Genomic DNA, 20,946 nt, shown 5'->3' on the forward strand with positions numbered 1-20,946 from the left:
CCCCACTCCCTCAAGTGCAAGAGCAGGTAAGCATCGCTGTTAAGCTTGGGAAGACACTGAAAATATTAAGCCAACAGTAATTTAGGAGAAAGTATAGATCTATGCTTTCAGGAATCTGTAGAATACTAGGAAATCAATTTAATTCCAGTAAGTGGCTCTCATTCTTTAATAAGACTTTAAAAACCACTTTCAGCTAACAGGATATTCCTTGACCACAATGCCCCATCCACAATAAATTATTTAGATTTTTTAACACATGTACAACAATTTGAAGTAGCTGTACTGTACAGATACACTGTTAGTGCCAAAATGTCTTAAAACATGAAACCACTATATTTTAAGCCAATAATCTGGTCTTCTACACCGTCCTTCATTATTTATACTGGCCATTATTTATACTGCTTTATACTGGTCCATTCACACTCTTTACTACTGTGGGTCCCTAGTCTGCAGTTGACCAGTGGTAATGTAGTACGAAGGTACTGCTGGAAGATTTAGGAAGAAAGGTTAGGAAAACGAGAGTGTACATTCAAACACTTCTGTAGTTTAAGGAAAACTTCTGCCCTCCTGGCCTCAAATGACTACACAGTGATTGCCCTGTTGAAAGGCAGCCTTCTGCAAACGTCCCTACTCAATGCAAGGGAATAGCAGGAGCCACTGCTTCTGTACATGGGCAAAAACCACAGTAGATTTGAATTAACCTAACACTCACCAAAGTGGCAAAATGAACCACACATATGCAAACTTAATAGAGGAGTAAATTATTACTATTTGGCAGATGCAAACCATAGATCCACAAAATTGGTGCTTGCTATGACTCTGCCCCAAAGGATTGTGGCCTTTTCTCCGATGCCATGCTGAATTTTAAAAGAAAGCCCCTCTGAAGCACAGTGCAAAGTCAGGGGCTGCCAACTTGCCCCTTCTCAAGCTCCAAGTGCAGAAAGAGGGGAGATCATCCATGCTGCACTAAAGTTGGGAGATGCTCTCCGACACACAGTACCACATGACAATACCCAACTCTCCTCCTAAGCTTGGAGTTGGGGATGAGCTGTGTCTATAATACATTTGTCAGTTTTTAAGGTGCCGTAAAACTCTTTGTTGTTTGTACTACAAAGAAAGGTGGCCGTTATCTACCAATTAAGAGGAAGATAGAGAGAAATTGCACTAAGAGGGCAAAGTGAAGAAGCACTTACAGCTGCAGCAAGAAGACTCCCTTCACCATCGACTCCAAATACCTGCACTGGTAAAAAGACTGACTGGGATTAAGTGAGGCATCGCCAGAAAAGTACAATAAAAGACTTAGAGGGGTATGTGGTAAGGGGTAAACACTAAAGTTTCCATTTTATTATTTATAGGTAGAAGTGGGGAATCAAAGTCACAGTGGAAGGGCCAAATAAAGAGGAACATGAAAGCTTAAAATGAAAGACTTCCACAATCAATGAGCAATGAATCGTTGATGCCCAATTCAGTGTTTCCTCAAACGTTCTGAATTTGGGGAGTTGGGGATGAGCTGTGTCTTCTGCTGCTGCTTGTGTCTCTTCCCACTTCTGTGGCCACCATCCTCCTTCCTTTCCAGCAGGTACTCAGCACATAGGCATAACGTATATGGGAAAGCAGCATACAAACAAAGCAACCGCAACCATGACATGAGCCACTCCTGGCTTGCCAAGTGAGCACCAGCTACTGGTGGGAAAAGAAGAGAAGGTGGTGGGAGCCACCAGGGCTCAGTGAGTGTACTCTTGGAGAGAGCATGGCTGGTCACCATGGATCACTGGTATCAATACATCTGAACTTGAAATATACTAGCAAAGTTCTTGCTTGAAGATTAATGTTATCTGCCCACCACAAACCATACATAAGCCATGGAGTAAAGGATATTTTTGACAGTTATTAGGAAGAACCATCGGGTGCTTCCAGACAATACTTTTAGCTCACCACCAACCTGCCTCATTCATGAAATCTGATGGCAGTGTCCTGATGTCGTTGTCTTTCATTTGTAGCCCTCCTGTGTTTTCCCAATACTTCTGCCTTTTTTTCCTCACTCTGGAAAATCCATTTGTAAGGAAAAAAAGACTGGATAGCTGCACAATGCCTTCTGATTGTTAGAACTAGGACTGCTCCACTGGAAACACCGTTGTGTATCCTTATCTATGGAGGACATAAGAATAAGTTATAGGCTTAAAACTAGAGGACTGCAGATCTAAGGGTCAAGCTATATGTTCTGTAAAATGTATTTCCTGGGACTGTATCCCTTCAGAGTGCAGGCTGGAGTAATCACATGTTTGGATGCTACCCGCACATCAAGAATTCCTGAACAAAGAACATGCCAAGGAAGCATAGCCTTCTCCTTGATATGTTGACTTTCTACACTGATTTTCTAGGGGAGTATTTGATTATACTAACATCATGGGCATAATAAATCTGAGAAGGGCATTACTGTGAAACGTGACAGAATGTGCAGCTTTACAATTTGCATGAGTCAGACAGACTTTTTATCAAGTCAAACAACAAATCAGCCATCAGTCTACCACTGGGATAGGCAACCTTATTGGTCTGTAGGAAATTTGAAAACTTTCCTGGGTACCAGTTCAAAATGACTGCCATGACTGAGTACAAAGCAGAGGTGGGATCTAAGCCCCAACACACTAAACAACACCTTGAAACCCACAGTTTTCAGCACCAACAGAAACCTATTTCACAACAATCCCAGCTGCTGCTAAGAAAAGGTGTTAATTTAAAAAACAGAGGGTGGGATAGGGCACCTTGGTGGGTGCCAAGAAAGGTGTCCAGGGGTACACTGGTGTCTGCAGGCACCGTGCTGTCTACCCCTGGTCTACCCCATTCCCTATGCTTCAGATAGGATGCCTGGCCTGCCTTTTTTATATAAGTTATAATTCTATATTCCTACACCTTATTAAAGAAAACGAGAAACAAATAATAAAAGCACTCAGGGAGACACCTTGGTGGAATCATGAGCACTAGCCAATCAGCATAGCTCACTATTATTTTTGCTGCAAACATGCAGAACTATTTGGTTTTTCCCCCCAAGGTTTGATCCTGGACTATATTAAGGTACACTCATACCAAATTGGGTGAGGGCATGTCCATGCCAGCCTAACCAAACTCAAGCATTATATCCACCATCTTCAATACATAGATTTTGACCTGGTAAACACATACCCTAAAACTGCCTTTAATTACTGAATATTTTGTTTAGCTAGAGGAGCTGGACTATAAGGAAGGCCGAGCACAGATGAATTGATACTTTCGAACTGTGGTGCTGGAGAAGACTCCTACGAAGACTCCCCTGGACTGCAAGGAGGTCAAATCAGTCAATCCTAAAGGAAATCAACCCTGACTGCTCATTGGAAGGACAGAGACTGAAGCTGAAGCTCAAATATTTTGGCCACCAAATGTGAAGAGAAAGCTCCCTGGAAAAGACCCTGATGCTGGGAAAGATTGAAGGCAAAAGGAGAAGGGGTCGGCAGAGGATGAGATGGCTAGATAGCATCACCGATGCAATGAATATGAACTTGAGCACACTCCAGGAGAGAGCGGAGGACAGGAAGGCCTGGCGTGCTATGGTCCATGGGGTCATGAAGAGTCGGACACGACTTAACGGCTGAACAACAAAGAGGATTCCTTCTTGCCAAACTTCTTCATCGCAGCACTAGGTGGCAATATTTAACATCTCAGGTATGCATTAGCTAAGTACTGAAAACTTTAATCCCTTCTTTGCTGACTAGTTGGCAGAGTGAACCACCAAAATCGAGTCACACCAATTCTAATGGGATCAAATAGTTATTCTCATAGTTGAAGGCCTGCAATTATTTTCATTTTCAATATTGAATTTAGCACAAACGTTTTGCATAAAGAAAGTGAAAGTAGGAGCATATGACTCGAGAAGACCAAAGGGTAACAAACAAGGTCTAGACCAACTTAATGTTTTATATTTAGCTTTTCTTTCCAAAGCCAGCACCATGCTATTGATTTTATTGTAACAACTTTAATTGCTACACTGAAAAATGTATTTACTGGTGCAGTAGCTAGTGTTGTTTAAGATTTTCCTTTTAATACTATTTCACAGAGAGAGAGAGAGAGAGAGAGAGAGACTGAGACTGATTTTGGGTGCAATCCTATGCATGTTTAGATAGAAAATTGTCTGGCATGGCTGGTGGGAAATACTGAGATCTATAGGACTTCTTTCTGTCTAAACATACATAGAATCTTTGCATTTCTGGTGATTTACAAAGAAAACAATAGTAACTGTTGAAAGTATTTCAATCTAATTTTACTTTAGTGAGAAGCCCAAACCTTTTGGCTACAGTTATTAAGCCAAAATATTCTATGTCAAGATACAATTAAGACCCATCAGTTATAAATCTGATGCCAGCGCGCCAATCTCAAGATGCCTTGACAGAATGTATACGGCTAATACAATGATAAAAGGATAATAATGCTCCAGTAAATGGAACAGTCATTTTAATGGAATGTCACTAATCATAGTATTGATTTTTCCTAGTAATCATTCCACTTATGGAACCATTTATGTGACTGTACTAGTGAATTCCACCATTTATTTGAATCATCCTTATTCTGAAATGTATTCCAAGAATAGGGTATCTACAGCAGCCTTCCCCAGCCTACAGCCTTACAGAAGTGTTGGACTACAGCTCCCATAATCCCGCATGCTCCGGGACATTGTGGAGGCAGCTGGTGCAGTCTGTACTTCATAGTCAGTGGAGCAATTTATTGGGACCTCATTACAAATAGTTCAATAGCTCATTAAACGAACTGCTCTGCAGTGTTCATCATGTTGCTCCACCCAACCATCTGACCCAAGCTCAGGTGCCTTATTTTATGTACAATGATCTGGCAACCATACACAAGGTATCACCATTTTATATTACCAACATCTTCCTGTTCCTATCATCCACAGCATCCAATGCTGCTGTGTTTAGATGCTCCTTAGATGAATCAAGGTCCTTCAGAAGTGGTGCAATGAGCACGCCATCGCCCTGATGGCTTTTGAAAAACAACAACAACAACGCCCTTGTAGAAACAAAGGCAAAAAATTTATAAGCTCTGGAAACACAAAACTGGTGTAGGACTTCAGTGATATTCCCTTAATACACAGAAGTCTTCACCCATCTCTCTGCTTTTGCATGGCAGAGTTGTTTAAGATCCAACCTTCCCTTTGCGTGCAAAGTTACAGAGGGAAAAAAGCTGACAAATATTACAGGGATCCATTAGAAAATTTCAAAAGTAACAGCGGGATAAGACTTTTGTTGGTGCTAAAGTAGAAGTGAGCAAGTTTTTTCCAAATCTGTTTAGCCTTTCTGAGCTTTTAGTGGGCCCCAGCAAAAGAGATCACCCCACTGCTTTTGAACAAAAATGTTGAGATCCTGAAGGGAAATGCCAGTCTCAAAGTTATAATCAGCCAAAAGCCCGTAAAAACGTATTTTGAAAAAATCAGTAAACTCAACAGGACCATAAGGAAAAAGAAAACCAAAACCATATGCAACAGTGCATGTACTCCAAAAAACATGGTATAAATCTGTAGTTGATTGGTACGATATACTAACATTCTCAAGATTTCACACTAGAGTACATAAACAAGCAAACTAAAAGCTGCAGTCCTATGCACACTTACCAAGTAGTAAATAACACTGAACTCAAAGTAGCTTACTTCCAAATAAAAAGGACTCTGAGACAGATACAGTACAGATCTGAATATATTAATCAACATCAAGTTTCAATTCAATACATTATCTGCAAACGACTATTTACATAAACGTATTCGAAACCTGATACTCATTGTTGACAACAGGAAGAACGTCCTTTAAAAGTGAAGTCCTATTATCTTTTAAAATAGAAACACTTTTACAGGATGTGCTGGATGTTTCAATAAGATTAATAATCACTTGCCCGTTTCCCTTTGTGCTTCGGCACCACTGTAAGCTTTGCTAGTAAAGACGACAAAGCAATGGCCTCTGTGGGAACGACACTGCATTCAGGTTTCCACAGAACCACGTTATTATGGCAAGCCTGTACTCTTTCATACCAAAAATTCTAGGCAGCAAAAATACCAAAGCCCTGGATGGCAAAGGGAAAGATTCCCAGGCTCTCGGAGACAAAGGTACCCATTATCCTTGAATTCTACAGCTGAAGTCATTGGCAGACCTCAGAGGCTGGCTACACCTCCTTTCACCACAATTACCAAAACTATTCTCAAACATTTAATTATATACAAGAGCCATTTTGGGCTTTTGTACTAAGACATTAAAAAACAATCTTGCTGAGCATCATGGCTAGAAGTCATTTTTCAAGTTAATTTTACCAGTCATGGCCTATTACATTGAATTTCGTCATTCTTCCCTTCTCTCCCTGAACCCCCAAAGCTATTTTTAATCCAACCATGAGCAGTTCCCAAGTTTGTGCCCTTGGGCAACAGCATCAGTTAGTCAGTGAGGTTGCAACTCCGTATTAAGCAGGATCACCAAGGTGAGTCTAGAGATTAGGCAGGCCTGCCCATTGGCAAAAAACAGCCCCAACTCTGCAGCAAAAAAACCTCTGTGTTCAAAGGAGTCAAATGTATGGGTAGTCATTGAGTGACTACTGGCATTCCTTATTCTGAACTGGACAGCCAGTGGCAAAAATAAGAAGAAGCTGCAAACCTAACTAATTTACTAGCCTATACATCTCATTGAACTTAGTGAGACCCACGTCTGAGTAGACATGCCTAAGATTGTGCTGAAAGTCTCTTAAAATCAGGACAAGGTTGACCTGGTCCTCCAGTTTCCTCCCACAGGCCAATGACAAGAGGAAATTATGGGATAATCCAGAGTGCAAATCTGGAGATCAGTGCCCTGGAGTAACTTTGGGACACACAATCTTTATGACCAGGTTCTGTAAGAATGTGTTGTCAGCTTCCTTTGACCTAGTGTGCTGCTCCTCACTGGATTCTTACTACCTCCAGGACTGGCAAATAAGAGCAGAAGGAGACAACACAGAACACAGGGGGGAACACAGTGCAAACCTGAGTGGCAAAAACTGTGGGGCCCCAGCAGCCCCCAAATGTACCTTGAAATGTTTTCAGGCTTGTTCACAGCCAGTGTTCCCCCCACCCCACCTGCACCGTCCAGCTCCTCCAACACCATTTTCTTCTGCAATACTACATAATTCCTGATGATCAGGGATAATGCAGTAAGAGAAACATCCAGATGCTGAAAAGTCAATTAGATTTAAGTATGTAGCATCAGTGAGAGTAATCAAAGGAGCACTGTCCTCTTCCAGGTGGAGATGGGTGGAGGAAGTGTAGCCCTGCATTATGGAGGCAACTGGGCAATGCTCTCTGTCTTCCTGTCTTCCTGATGCAGTTTCATCTCATGCCCTCACACAATGCAAGACAGGGAATATCACTCGATTGCCTTGCATTCCCTTTCCCTGCCCACTTTTGCCCTTGTTCATGTGCCTTTACTCCCCTCACCACCCACCACATACACACACAAAAACATTGAAAGGTGGAGAGGCACTTTTCCACAGGAATGTGTGTGTGTGTGCGCAAGAGAGAGAGGGAGGGAGGGAGGCGCTTTCACAATAAGTATATTTTGGCTCAGCTCTATACAACACCATCCATGTCATCTTTCAAGTACCTTTATTGACATTTAAGGCTTTTCCACCTAGTAAAAAACATTTTAAGGAGAGAGCATCTCAAATTTTGGAAGAAGTGATAAGGTAGCAAGAGAAGAGGTGCCTAATGAGGAGAACAGTTTATTCATTGCAAAACATATACATTTGTCCCTCTAACTCAGGAGTGGTGAACGTGTGGTTGTGCTGTGGTTGCGCAGTCCAGCAACTTGTTGTTGCTGGTCTGCAACTCCCATTGTCCCTTGCCATTGGCTATGCTGACTAGTACTGATGTAAGCTGCAATCCAGCAACATCTGGAAGGCCACAGTTTGCCCATCCCTGCTCTAACTGTTCTGCTTCTTAAACTAGTGGTTTGTGAACTGTGGTGCTGGAGAAGACTCTTACGAGTCCCCTGGACTGCAAGGAGGTCAAATCAGTCCATCCTAAAGGAAATCAACCCTGAGTGCTCATTGGAAGGACAGATACTGAAGCTGAAACTCCAATATTTTGGCCACCTAATGCGAAGAGAAAACTCTCTGGAAAAGACCCTGATGCTGGGAAAGACTGAAGGCAAAAGGAGAAGGGGACGGCAGAGGATGAGATGGCTAGATAGCATCACTGATGCAATGAATATGGACTTGAGCACGCTCCGGGAGAGAGCGCAGGACAGGAAGGCCTGGCGTGCTATGGTCCATGGGGTCACGAAGAGTCGGACACGACTGAACAACAACAACTTTAGTTTTAGACAACACCCAGTATGTGTTGCATGAGGGGCCATCTTAGAAAAGACATATCTTCCTGGATCAGCAAGAAAGGAGAATGCCTCTTGTAAAAGGTGGTACTTGCACCCTACAATTGTTAAGTACTTGTATTAAAAACGTATCAATAATCTGCTGCCCAATTAGTCACAGCACCTTTCATAGCCACAATTACAAACTTAATACAAATGGCTAGGAAATACAGATGGCTGGCAAGACAGAACCAGCGCTCACCCTTAAATTCTCGTCTTTAATTACCTCAGCTGGGCAGAGAATGGTGGGCTTGGTCCTTCTTTCAAATGCCAAGTCATCTATTGTGTCTCACTGAGCTTCCTTGGAAGATAAACCATGTTATATGGCTGCCATGCAGAGGCTGCTTTACAATGGTCCAAGTGGCAGTCATGAAGCAGGCCATTTGTATGTAGTCACTAACTAAACTGATGCAGCAATTTTCTCCACCCCATCCCAGAATTTTTTCTTTTTTAGGTGTCTGCAGTGGCACAGAGAAAGTTGTCAGATCCATGTGGTCAGCCCTGCATGCAAATAGTTCACCAGGTAGTGTCAGCCCTCATGGAGCCATTTAAAGCAGCCTGTGTACAACCGTACCATACATTACACGCTGTGCTACACAGTGAGTGTTGAAAACCGGTTTAAGAGTCAAGGCTTTTTGAATAATTCATAACCAAAACACTGCACAAAAAGGTCCATTACATTTTCTAATCAACGCTTTCACCGGAAAGCATCATTGAGGCTGTGAGACTCGGTCCTGATGGATAGGATATCGTCCATAGGGATGGGTGAGAATTTAGCTTCAGTTTGGTTTTGAGGAGAATTTACCAAAACTCATGAAGTTCTCCCTCTACGGGAGAGAAATAACTTGAGATTTTTTAAAAAAATCAAATGTGGGAGAAACAGAAACCAACAGATTTATCTATCCAGGCCCAGGGCTTTCAGTGCTTAGCTCTTAAAACTCTGTCTTTGAATCCCTGCATATTCAGCCATGTTAGCTCTGAATTAGGGGTCCCACCTCTTTTTTTAAGATATGGCAGGACATTATGGTCCTCTCTGTGCTTGGAAGAGCTGTACCTATTGAATTTGGGAGGCACAGTTGGGAGAGAATTTCATTACCGTTTGTGTTTGATAAGAATTTGCCAACATGCGCAAAGTTCTTCATATTCGGGAGAGACAGAACTTGAGATTTTAAAAATTCGAATGTGAGAGAAAACGAAACTGAGAGGTTCACCCATTCCGAATTCCTCCATTCAAATCAGGGGTGGCCTCAGGAGCTCAGCACTGCCATGCACCTGCCAAGGTTTATGCCTCCACAGGGGGACCTCAGCCACCTAGCTGAGCCACCGGGCTCTTGGGAGGGAAGATCTGGGCAAGACAATGAGTGGCAACAGCAAGACCACCTGTAGCACCTTCAACACATCTCAGCCCACCCACACTTTAAGATCAGCAAGAGAGGCCCTCTTCATTTGCCCACCTGTGAGGGCCATCAGGTGAGCAACTACATGAGGGAATAGGGACGTATGGACTGTGTAAAATCCATTCCGTCTGTGTTTTGCGGATTGTCAGGTGCCTTTTGTTCCGTCATCCACTCACAGACAGATGTAAAAAAAATTTCATCACGTGGAATACGCAAATAATTGCGTAAGAGGTTTAGTAACAATTTACATAATTTTCCTTAGTATGTACATTTAGCGTATTGTTCCCATGCCATTCAACTTTTCCTCATCAGAAACTTGCGTATTTTCCTACGAATACATATGCATAAATTTGGGGGAAGTAAAAAAAAATCAGAAAGTCCATGGAGTCCACGCAGCCAGAGGGGGTCGCTCCACAGCAGATTCCGCGGGTTGGATTCTTAGAAATAAGAAATTTAGTCTGTCTCAAATTTCTCCAGCATCCCTACAAGAGAAGGCCTTTTCCACAGTGGCCCCACACCTCTGGAATAAGTTGCCATCAGGGATATGCCAGGCCCCATCATTGCAAGCATTTAGGAAAGCCCTGAAAACTTACTAATTCACTCTGGCCTTCCCCTGATTAAGTTTTATCAGACTGGGTTGTAGCTGCAGTTGTGTGTTGCAGGTTTTGTTTTATGCTGGTGTTTGTTGTTTTTTTAGAATGCTTTGCTGCTGTTCCTGTTTCTATTACCACATTGTTTTTTATTATGTGGGTTTTATTGCTGCACACCACCTTGGGAGGGCACCTGCCCTGAAAGGCAGCCAACAAATATTTTAAATAAATGAAACAAATAAAGACAGTGCAGCAGCCATAGCTCTGGCAGTGGGAAGGGGGCACCTAAGGGAACCTTACCTGAAGCCTTCCTAAAAGCTTGAGCTGGCACAGATTCAAATCTCTACCCTAGATATGAACCCATTAGGTAACCTTAGGTAAGCCATCTTCCCTCAGTCTCCACCCGTGCCCATCCCTCTCCAACAGGGGTGGAAAACCTCAGGCCCAATGAGAAAGTAAACAAAATGAGCTCCAATTCACAGTGATAGCAAGTACACATAGTAAGTTGAACAAATTGTAACTGCGTTGCGCTGGAAATGTTGTTTTGCATTGTAGAACTAGGCTAAAGCTCTATGAACGGTTCACAAAGGCTACAGGGAGTTAAGGGAGAGAGAGAACAGTGAAACTGAGACCAGAACATTCTATTTTAGTTTATAATCTGCCTTTATCTGCAAAGCAGGGGGGGGAAGCAAAGTTTCTATTGTACAGTTAAGATACAATAAAAGACCAGATTCTATCAGAACAAATGGGTGGACATTACAAGGAAGCAGATTTTGGCTAAACATCAGAAGAAACTTCCTAAGGAAAAGAGCTATTCAAAGCTCAGGAGGTGGTGGGCTCTCCTTCACTGAATGTATTTAAGCCAGGGCTGGATGGCCACCTATCAGGGATGGCCACCTGTCAGGGATGTTGTAAGATTCCTGCATTAAGCAGGGGGCAGAGGAGGCTGGTCAGTGGGGTGGTGGATCTGCTCCAGGTTCCAGTCAGAACTCTAAAGGAGCTATCCAAATGCTTCCACACATTAAATAGATCCTTTAGGGTTCTGACTGGTTCTGACTGAAACCTGGAGCAGATTCACCACCCCACTGACATCGGAGCCACCAGCCTCCACTGGGAGGGGTTGGACTTAATGACCTTCAAGATCCCTTCCAACTCTTAACTCTATGATTCTATGAGACAGCAGTTAAGCTCCATCTGCACACCTTTTTAAAAAATGCCTATGAAATAGGGACACTATCAGTATCTTATCACTTTGAGATTTGGCAGGTCTGATGGCTGGCTTGGAGTGTAGCAGAATGAAAATATCATACCATTTAGATAGAAAATGCCGGTGTTATACGCAGCAAAAAACTGGCAGAGTCTTGTATTGAAATCAATGGAAAAAGTGCATGGGGGGAGGAACATGATCCCAACGGGGGGGGGGGACATGATCCCAACGGGGGGGGGGACAGAAGTGGACAGTTTTGCCTCACGCACTCCTACAAATTACCAGGCACATGTAACATACAAAACAGCAAAGCCACCTAGTTCACAGAATAAATGGTCTCCTTAAGAGCTATAACAGAGAATTGGAGAAGGGTCACAACTCAGTAGCTGAGGGTATGCACTGGATGCAAAAGGTCCCAGGTTCAATCTCCGTCATCTCCAGATAGACCTGGAAAACATACCTGCCTGAGACTCTGAAGTAGGGTGGCCATGTGTCCTATGTTACTGAGAACAGTCATCTATTCGAAAGGCTGTCCAGTTAGATAAAAACCTAGAAGAAGCAGGAGCCCATTAACAGTTAGCACCCAGAGAGCAACCTGAAAAGGCAGGTACCCAAGTCACCTGGTCAGTCTTCTTCAGGGTGGTTATGTGTGTTGTATTTTTAGTTAGAATAATTATTTCTAAATGTGCATCTGTACATATAAATTAGCACACACACACATTTTATGCAAAGCCCTGCCCCCCTTTTGGGGGGTAATGCATAAGTGGAGATCTGCTCCCAGTCCTTGTAGACAATACTGTGCTAGATGAACCAATGTCTGACTTGGCATAATTCAGCTTTCTATATCCCTAATATTCAAGTATAATTCACTATAACTTGACAAAGGTATTGTTAGAGCACAGATTTGTCATGTGCTGCAGTCGTAGGATTATAAACCTGATAAATTCCATCAACATCTCTACTGTAGCAGTCTTTGTGGAGAATTATCGTTACTTTGTTCATAAATGTCTTCCTAGTTGAAGCCATTGTTAGAGAGTGTTAAAATGATTGCAGGAAATTTATCAAGGAGGACAGAGTTACAGAAGAACTATGTAATCAGCTAGAAACAAGCAGAAATATTCAGTTCGCATATGCTTTAGGAAAAAATATGTTCCTAAATAGCTGCATTTCTATTTTTGCCATTGTTTCACACATTAAAAATAATAATTAAACATTGATTTCACCTTACTATTTTTATAAACAGAGTCATATTAAATTATTATATCTCAAGCCCAGTCTGTATTTGTCTCTATAGCCAGATTCAAATGAAACAGTAGCCCTATTCAAGCGTTCACCGAAGTGCAGAGGGAGGCAAGACCAGCCCTACTGTTAGGCAGAATGAAGCAGTTGCCTCAGGCAGCAGATGCTGGGAGGCAGCACAAGGTGTTGGAGCAGAGAATTGTGTGCCAAGCAGCCTCCTGTGTCCCTTAAGTTAGCCTGCTAGCTGGAGTGGTGGACGATGCTGCCCTAACACCAGATTCAACTGCCAAGTCCAGTCGGCTTTTGAATGTGGAACGTGAAGGGGCTCCATCTTCTTATTCACCAAAGGCAGCAAAATGTCTTGGGCCAGCATTGGAGGGAGGAAGGCAGGGAGGGAGGGACATACACTTCCCCTCCCCCTCCACTACACTCCTGACTTCTCCACTTTGACAGGCAAGGACTGGAAGGGCAGTATAAGCACATTTGGTTGAAAGCATTTACACTGCTCCACAGGACCAGGGACCCTGGGTTATCAGGTTGCCAATCTCCTGGGGCTCTGCAACCACATTTGGCCAAGTGCAATTACAGTGCCCTCTGTGGACCTTCTCTGTCAGCATGGGGAGTTCGGGAGTAGAGTGAATGGGGCTGGAGCACACGTCCCTAGCTAGGTTTACAGTTAACCCCTCTTCAGCAAACGCCTGAAGACAGCTAGAGAATATTTGCTTCAGCCTGGTGTCCAAGGCTGAATGTGTCATGTGTCCTTCTTTACAGAGGACAGCTTTCTACTTGAAGGGCTGTCTGGTTTAAAGGTAAAAGTCCCACAAGAAGGGGGAGCAGGGCCTTGAAGTTGACCATCAATAAGGAGCATCTGGACAACAGCTGACTGAGCGGGCACACAGCTCACCTTGCCAGAGTTTTCTCCACTGTGGTATTGTACTGTATTGCATTTCTATTTAAGTTATACTAATTTCCATGTAATGTGCACCTATAGCTAGAAATTAGCATATACAAATGTTACACATATTGGTGTCATCTTCTTTTTTTATGTCTGAGTGACCACCTGACTCTAGTCCAAGATGGATATCGACAAACAAGCCCTCTGCAGATCAAGGCCTGAGGCCAATGACCTCCCTAGACTACGGGGGGGGGGGGGCACAGAAGGTCTATCTCCAGATGTTTGGGATTTCAACTCCCAGAAGCCCCTGCCAGCATTGTCAGGAATGCTGGGAGATGAAGTCTAAAACATCTGGAGATCTACTTTGTGCCCACCCTTGCTCTAGAGAACTAGAATGTTGCCACTCTGCAGCATATAAACAACGGAGTCATATGGGGAGGGGGCAATGTTCAACATGATTTCAATGCAAATTTGGGGGGGCATATATGAACAAAGCTTTTGTTTTTACTCTTCTCCAGTGCATGTACAAGAGGCATTTATTTTCAAAAAATCAATTTCCTCTGTCTAAAAGCATCTCAACACCAGCCTACATTTAAAATGGGGCTTTCTGCTTCTTTTGTAAATGCAGGATCACAATGACTCCCTTTTTCACATGCTTCCTTTTCCCCCACCCTTTTTCCCCTCCTTCTCCCTGTATCTGAGTCTTCCATTATCTTTCATTGAACTTGTTCCTCTTCTTGCTGCTTTTCCTCTTTTCACAGAGGGAACTCAAGCAGAACACAATGGGCTAATTTGATAGCTCATTATCTGTGATCTATTGAAAAACAGAACAAAGGGCATTTAGTGCAGGAGAAGCCTTGGAGGTTCACGGTGTCATGTAAAGAACCCGCAAACTTCCATGAAGGAGCAATCTCAATCGCAGGATAAAAGCTGAATGTGAAGAAAGCCTTAGACAGTTCAAAAGAAATAAATGATACCAGGCTTTTGACTTAAGTGGATGCTTACATTACTGGGGACAAAAATATAGATTTAATCAGGAAATGTTTTACTGTGGTAACTAAAATGGGACTCCCATTTTATCCTCACAAAAAGTCAGTCAGATGGGGAAGGCCAGCTTTCCCCAGTCTGGTGCCCTCCAGATGTGTTGACTACAATTCCAATCATCCCCAGCCATGGTGATGATTGGAGTTCCAGTCCAGCACATCCAGCTGGGTTAATCTGAGACCCAAGGTCATCTAATGAGATTCATAGCAGAGAAGAATTTGAAGCAGTGTTTTCCCAATCCAAATCCAACATTCTACCCACTATTATAGCGCAATAATGTCTCCACCACTACCACAAAGAGGAATTGTGGGGAAAGAAAAATCAAAAGTTGGCTCCAAGACAAATTAAAGGTTGTATTTCGATTAATACAAACAGGAAGGGGACAGCCAACCCAGTACACAACCAGAATCATGTTTCACTTGTTTGCATAGCAGTCAGTGTACAGTTACACTAATTTACAATATTCATTTTTGGCTCCAGTCAGGCAGTAGCCCCAGAACTACAAAATCAACAGGTTGGAAGGGAACAAGAAGCAAACCAAGTCACCTTTTTTTTTCCAGACACAATTCAAGGTGCTGCCTTTTCTTTTAAAGCCTCTACAATGGTTTGGGGACAGGGTTTCTTGTCCCATATGAATCCATCCAGGAATTACATCCAGCTTCAGACATCCTTCTCGCAGCCCTGCCAGATAATCAGTTGATGGGAATGAGGAAGCCTTTGCGATAAGGGAACAGCCTCTCCCAGAGAGATGTGTTTGAGCCCCTCACTACTTGCTTTTAAGTGGGCACGAGACAGTGTCATTTCAATAGGTATTTTGTTGTTAGAGCCTTTTAAGATTTGCTGCTATCTGCTCTGTATTGTTGTAATTCTCCACTCTTTTCAATGCATTTTAACCTTTTATTGTTGTTAGGCTGTTTGTTTTGTTTGTCGCTGGAATTTTGTTTTATTTTGTTTGGCATCCTGCTTTCTGGGAAAAGGCAGCGTATGCATTTTATAATCCAAATGCCACACTAAATTAAAGAAAACTCATGCAGGGTGGTGTAATTACGAAAGAAAATCTCTACTGAGTGAATTATTAATACAAGACAGATTTGAAAGGTTGCAGTTATCCCCAAGTTATATTCACAGATCAGGGTGGGGATCAGGGTTCTCCTCTAGATGTTGTTGGACTCCAACTCCCATCAGCCCGTGCCAGCACAGCCAATAGTGAGGGCTGATGGGGACTGCCATCCAAGAACATCTGGAGAGCCACACATTCCCATCCCTGTTAGTCCCATCCTTTTTAAAACACACACACACACACACACCCTATTCCCTTATGTATATAACTCCCTTAATACATATCTTAGTTTTCTTCATCTTGTCTCTAGTGGTGGTGTCAATCCCATGCCTATACCATAGGAACCAGGCTACTGGGTTTCTAAAAGGTACAGAGGGTTAATTTTTAGTGGCAGCGGTTAGAGGTTTTATAGCCGAGTCAGCCTGGTAGCAGGGAGTTTCATAGTCCCAAGTCTCAACATTTTAATAAGGGAAACATACATGGGGAAAAGTTATGTGTGTGTTTTCACATTTGGAAGCATATGTGGAATAACCCACACTTGCTGTTCCACCACATTTGGTAACAGGAACACCTGAGGTGTTCCGCCACAGGCTGTACTATTTTGTTTGTTGTTGGCAGCTGCCCTGTTTCTGCCTTTCTATCTATTATTATTCATAGCTGCCTCCTTAGAGGTGTTGCATAAACGGGCGCATGTTAAACTAATATGCACACGCCTGCTTTTGTATCTAAGCAAAGACCTTGCTTAACACTGGCTAATATTATGCGGCACAGCTGAGTTCTGAAAATGGAGGGGCCAAGGCGAGGTCTCCAAAAACACAATCTTCTGCGCACCAAAGGGTCTTTCTGCCAGGTAAGTGTGTATATTAGTGCTGTGCCGAAAATTTCTCCCACATTTTTTTCAACCATTCTCATTCAATTTGATAGAAAAGAAATTGCTTCGAAAAGAAATTCAAAGGAGGAGAAATTTCAGAGAAATTCTCATGGGTTGGGTTTGGGGTTCTTGTCTTGACCTTACTTATGAGGTGGCTGAGCAGTGTGCATGAGTGTCCTGTCTGTCATCGTACAATAATCTCTGTGGCAGCCCGTAGCCTCCTCAGCTTCCCACGCTTAAGTTAAAGCCATCATGAGGCAATTTCTCCCATGGAGCCTTTTCAGTTCAGAAAGTGCAGGTGGCCTGGGAGGTTGCAGAGCACTGGAAAGATGAGTAACAGAGAGAGAAAACACAGACAGTACCCTCGGCCACCTCGCAGTAATTAGGTGAGCTCAAAAATACCACCAAAATAAATTCAAAATTCTGCTCCAAAACAGTGGAAGCCTCAACACAGTTGATGCTGTTGCCACCTACAGAAGCAGTGCAGTAGACCAAAAACCCCTAGGAAAAAAGAAAGAACCTGTGCCACAATCCTTGCCAATAGTGAGCCCTATCTGTGAGAAACTGGAGGAAAAATTCAGTGAAACTGTGCCCCCAATTTCTCTGCCCACAAATAGGCTGGAGAATTTTGAAAGGCTATTGGTGCACAGCTCTAGTGTATACAGGACTGCAGCCTGAGACACGTTCTCATCGGCCTCAAGGAAATCAACGTGTGGCTCTCTGCTGTGGCGAGGCAAGATGGTTGGCAGGCCACTTCAGATGCTGGCCCATAATCCTTCATGCTCTTCTCAAAGCAAGCTTCTAAAACAATCAGTTGCTAAGCAGAGGCATACAACTCAGCTGCTCAAGAAAACAATGTACCTTGAAGCAATATTAACAACTGAGGCCATTTTCTTAAGACAAATCTCCCCCCTTCTCATTTCCTTAATTTTAAAATTGGGAGTCAATATCTACATTAACTAGGAGTGCATTCACTGTAAAGTTATCTCTCCTACATTCTGCTTGCATTAAAAGCACTCACATAGATGGCACAAGACAAGGTCTAAGGTGGTTTTGGTGCCATATGGAGGTGGAGAGGAAAATTTCTGGGATTTAAGAAAAAACTCTGTTACAGTTCCACGGCAATCGATCACCTCTCCGCCAGTTCCAGACAAGGAACATAAAAGCAATGTACAGACAATTAAAAAGTCCAAGGAAGATTTCTTTAAAAATGTATTTGCCTGGTGCCAAAAGGGCATTAAGTTAAGTGCCAGGTAAGTCTCCCTAAGGAAAGCATACCTCCGTTACAAAGCGGTTAAACACAAACAAGTTTTTTATTTTGTTTTCATTTCATTTTTTTAACCCTGCTGACTGCTTTTATATCACTCTTTTATATCCTGGCATGTGATGTTGTTTTAATGTTTTCTTTCTGTTCATTCCATAATAATTTGAACTTTCTGTTAAGTTGTCCTGAGCACATGTCGAGGGACCGTGTATCAGTCAAATAAATCTTACAGTGGTGAGAATACACATTCAACGCTCCACCGCATGAATACTATTTACACGTGGCCTGAGCAGTCACAAAGCTCTCACCCTGCTTCTGACAGCCCAGTCCTATACACCTTTATTTAAAAGTAAGGACCGCAGAACAGAGCTTACTTCCCAAGCCATGAGGACTAGCATCCCAAAATTCTCACCAATGGTTAAGGTTCGCCTTTTAAATGATTAGGCAGACAGTTCACCGAAATAGCTGGAAACCACTTTCAAGAATCTCTACAGCTGTTGTCAGAGCCAAATGCCACAGGCAATGATGACCCTAGATTACTTTCACTAGAAGTTCTGCCAATACCACCTCCACATGCTTTTTCTCAAGAAGACGACAAAAAAAAAACACACAAAAACAAAACCCCCACCAGGGCGAAAACGGATAGATCTGAGTCATTCTTCGCCTTCTTATCCTCTCATATGTCATACCCCAGCTGCAGTCCACAACTACGGTGACACAAAAACGCTCCTGCAAAATTCCCAGACCTAAGAAAAATAAAATAACCTAACAGGGATCCACATTTTGCATCTAAAGAAAAACCATTCCCCCCGCCCCGCCCCCCGCGATCACCGCCGTTACATTGCGAGCGAGCAATCACAACCGAAACCAATATAGTGGCATTTTTCAAGAGTTGTTTCTCTCTACCAGATCCTAAAGGCTTTTCTTTTCTCCTTCTTTCTGAACTCGGAAGCAAGTCCACAGTGGGATCCAGCGGGCTATGGGGGACCGGATGGCCGCTATCCTGATCCATCAACGGAAATGATCATAAGAGAGCCGAAGCGATCTGCGGATCGCGCCCTTCACGCAAGGGAGGGAGAGAGAGAGAGAGAGAGAGAGCCACGACAGTGGCAACAGCTGGCCAGACCTTGGCAGCGGGTGTTCTCAGCTGCGTGGCACTGAGGGGCAGGGGGAGGCGCGCTCGGAGCGGGGCTGCCTGCCTGCCTCTTCCGTTCTCCCCCGCCGGGCATCAGGGCATTTCTTTGCGCGGGGGGGGCCGTAGGAATCACTTCCCCTTCTAGGAAATCGCACACAGCCGAGGGAGGAGGCGAAGAAAGAGCTGAACGGACGGGGGGGAGTTTGAAAGCGGGGTCCCGGCGCTCCAGGGAAAAGGGGGGCACAAAGTGCGAGCGCCCACCGGCGGGCGGGGCCAGGCTCTCGCTGGAACGGGGATCCGAACCAAGGGGCCGCGCGCCGGCGCCGAGTAAGCCGGTCGCGAGGATCTCCGAGGCGTCCTCCCCCACCGGCCGTAACTCGGTCCCTGCGTCCCCGTTAAGTCCCGTCCGGATCAGTGGCGCTTACTCGCGAGTAAGCAGGCTGCGGAGCCCAGGGCAGGAGGCGACCGATCGCCCTGCCATGCCCATCACTTCCAAAGCCGGGCTCCCCCACTTTAAGCCCAGAGAGCCACCCCCACCCCAGCCTCCATGTGTGTCCCCCACACTCACCTTCTACGGCTGCTTCTGCATGACAGGTCGCGCGGTGCCAAGCGGGCCGGGCCGGGCCGGGCCGGGCCGGCTCAGTCCCGGCCGCCGCGCGAGCCTCGACTGCGCGGCCCCAGCAGGAAGCCCGGGTCTGGGAAAGGCGGCAGCGGGAGCAGCCCGGCGGCGCCCCCGCCCGGGATGGGGCGCGCGAGGAGCGGCGAGGGCGCGATGCGCGCCCTGGGCCCCGGCGCCGAGGCGAGGCCGAGCAGGCGCGCGCGGAGATCGCGGCGGGGTCCGGCTCTGGGCACGGCCGATCGGGTCCCGGCGAGGGGGGCTCCGAGAGGCCTGGCGCGCCCGCGAGGGAAAGGCGCAGCTCGGGAGCGCAGCAGCAGCAGCCTATGGAGAAGGTTCGGCTTCTGGCGGCCGTGGCGGGAGGAGGAGGAGCCGGAGGCGCGCAGGCGAGAACGCGAGGAACAAGCGCCGTCTGTGCTCCTGCCGGCGTCGAGCCGCCCGGCGGAGCGCGGCCGGCCGCTCGCCTCTTCCACGGCGATGGCCCCGGAATTCACTGGCAAGCGTTTCCCGCAGGCCGGTCCGGGACATTTTGCTACCTGGGGCAGAACGGCACATAGCGACCCCCCCACACGCACGCACGCACGCACCCCCCCTCCAAATCAAGGTGCACAGTAGCCAAAGCCGGGCACGTCATTTTGGCACGCGAGGGAGAAAGTCCCCTGAGCACCTCTCCCCATCCCTGGCAGCAGAAATACAATAAAAAGTAAATAACTAGCCTTTTGCTGCCCTTTTGATGACACCCCAAATCTGCTTCCTGAGGGGACTGCCTCTCTCTGCCTCATGGTAGGGCCGGCCCTGCATTTTCCTGATACCCGTTGTGGTAACGCACAGAACCGTATACCTGATTGAAACGAAGCCCCAGTTAAGTGTCATTGAAACAATCATAGCATCTCCCCCTGCCTACCCATGTCTCCATTTCACACACGCACCCACGCCCTTTCCTCTCTTGCTTCTCGGGGTCCCTTTTTAGAGTACAAGTCCCTCGGCGTAGAGAGCCGTCATACCTATTCTTTCTGAAGCCCAGTGTACGTAGGTCGTGCTATATCAATGAAGTTAGGTGGCAATCCTATGCGTTTTTGGAGAGAGAAATAGTTCTACAACTCTCAGCATGGTTGGCTGAGGAATGCTGGGCGTTGTAGGACTTTTTTCTGTCTAAATATGCATAGGATTGCATCCTTATATTGTTGTTATTATGTGGTGTACTACAT

General features: G+C 44.9%; 1 protein-coding gene across 2 annotated transcripts in view; it reads right to left on the reverse strand.

Moving 5' to 3' along the window:
• The window catches only part of LIFR (LIF receptor subunit alpha), a 116,084-nt gene extending 96,020 nt beyond the window's left edge, over positions 1–20,064 (reverse strand). Inside the window, exon 1 of one of the 2 annotated variants that reach the window (XM_084833096.1) lies at positions 19,114–19,217. The gene's annotated coding sequence lies outside the window, so the exon portion shown is untranslated. Of the gene's footprint in view, positions 1–19,113; positions 19,218–19,690 lie in introns of those variants that run through there. The other variant, XM_084833094.1, reaches the window with a different exon arrangement.
• Between the last annotated feature and the right edge of the window lie 882 nt (positions 20,065–20,946).

Source organism: Heloderma suspectum, chromosome 2, assembly GCF_057233095.1.
Source record: "Heloderma suspectum isolate Gila_16-S chromosome 2, 16-S_ref, whole genome shotgun sequence".
NCBI lineage: Eukaryota > Metazoa > Chordata > Lepidosauria > Squamata > Helodermatidae > Heloderma > Heloderma suspectum.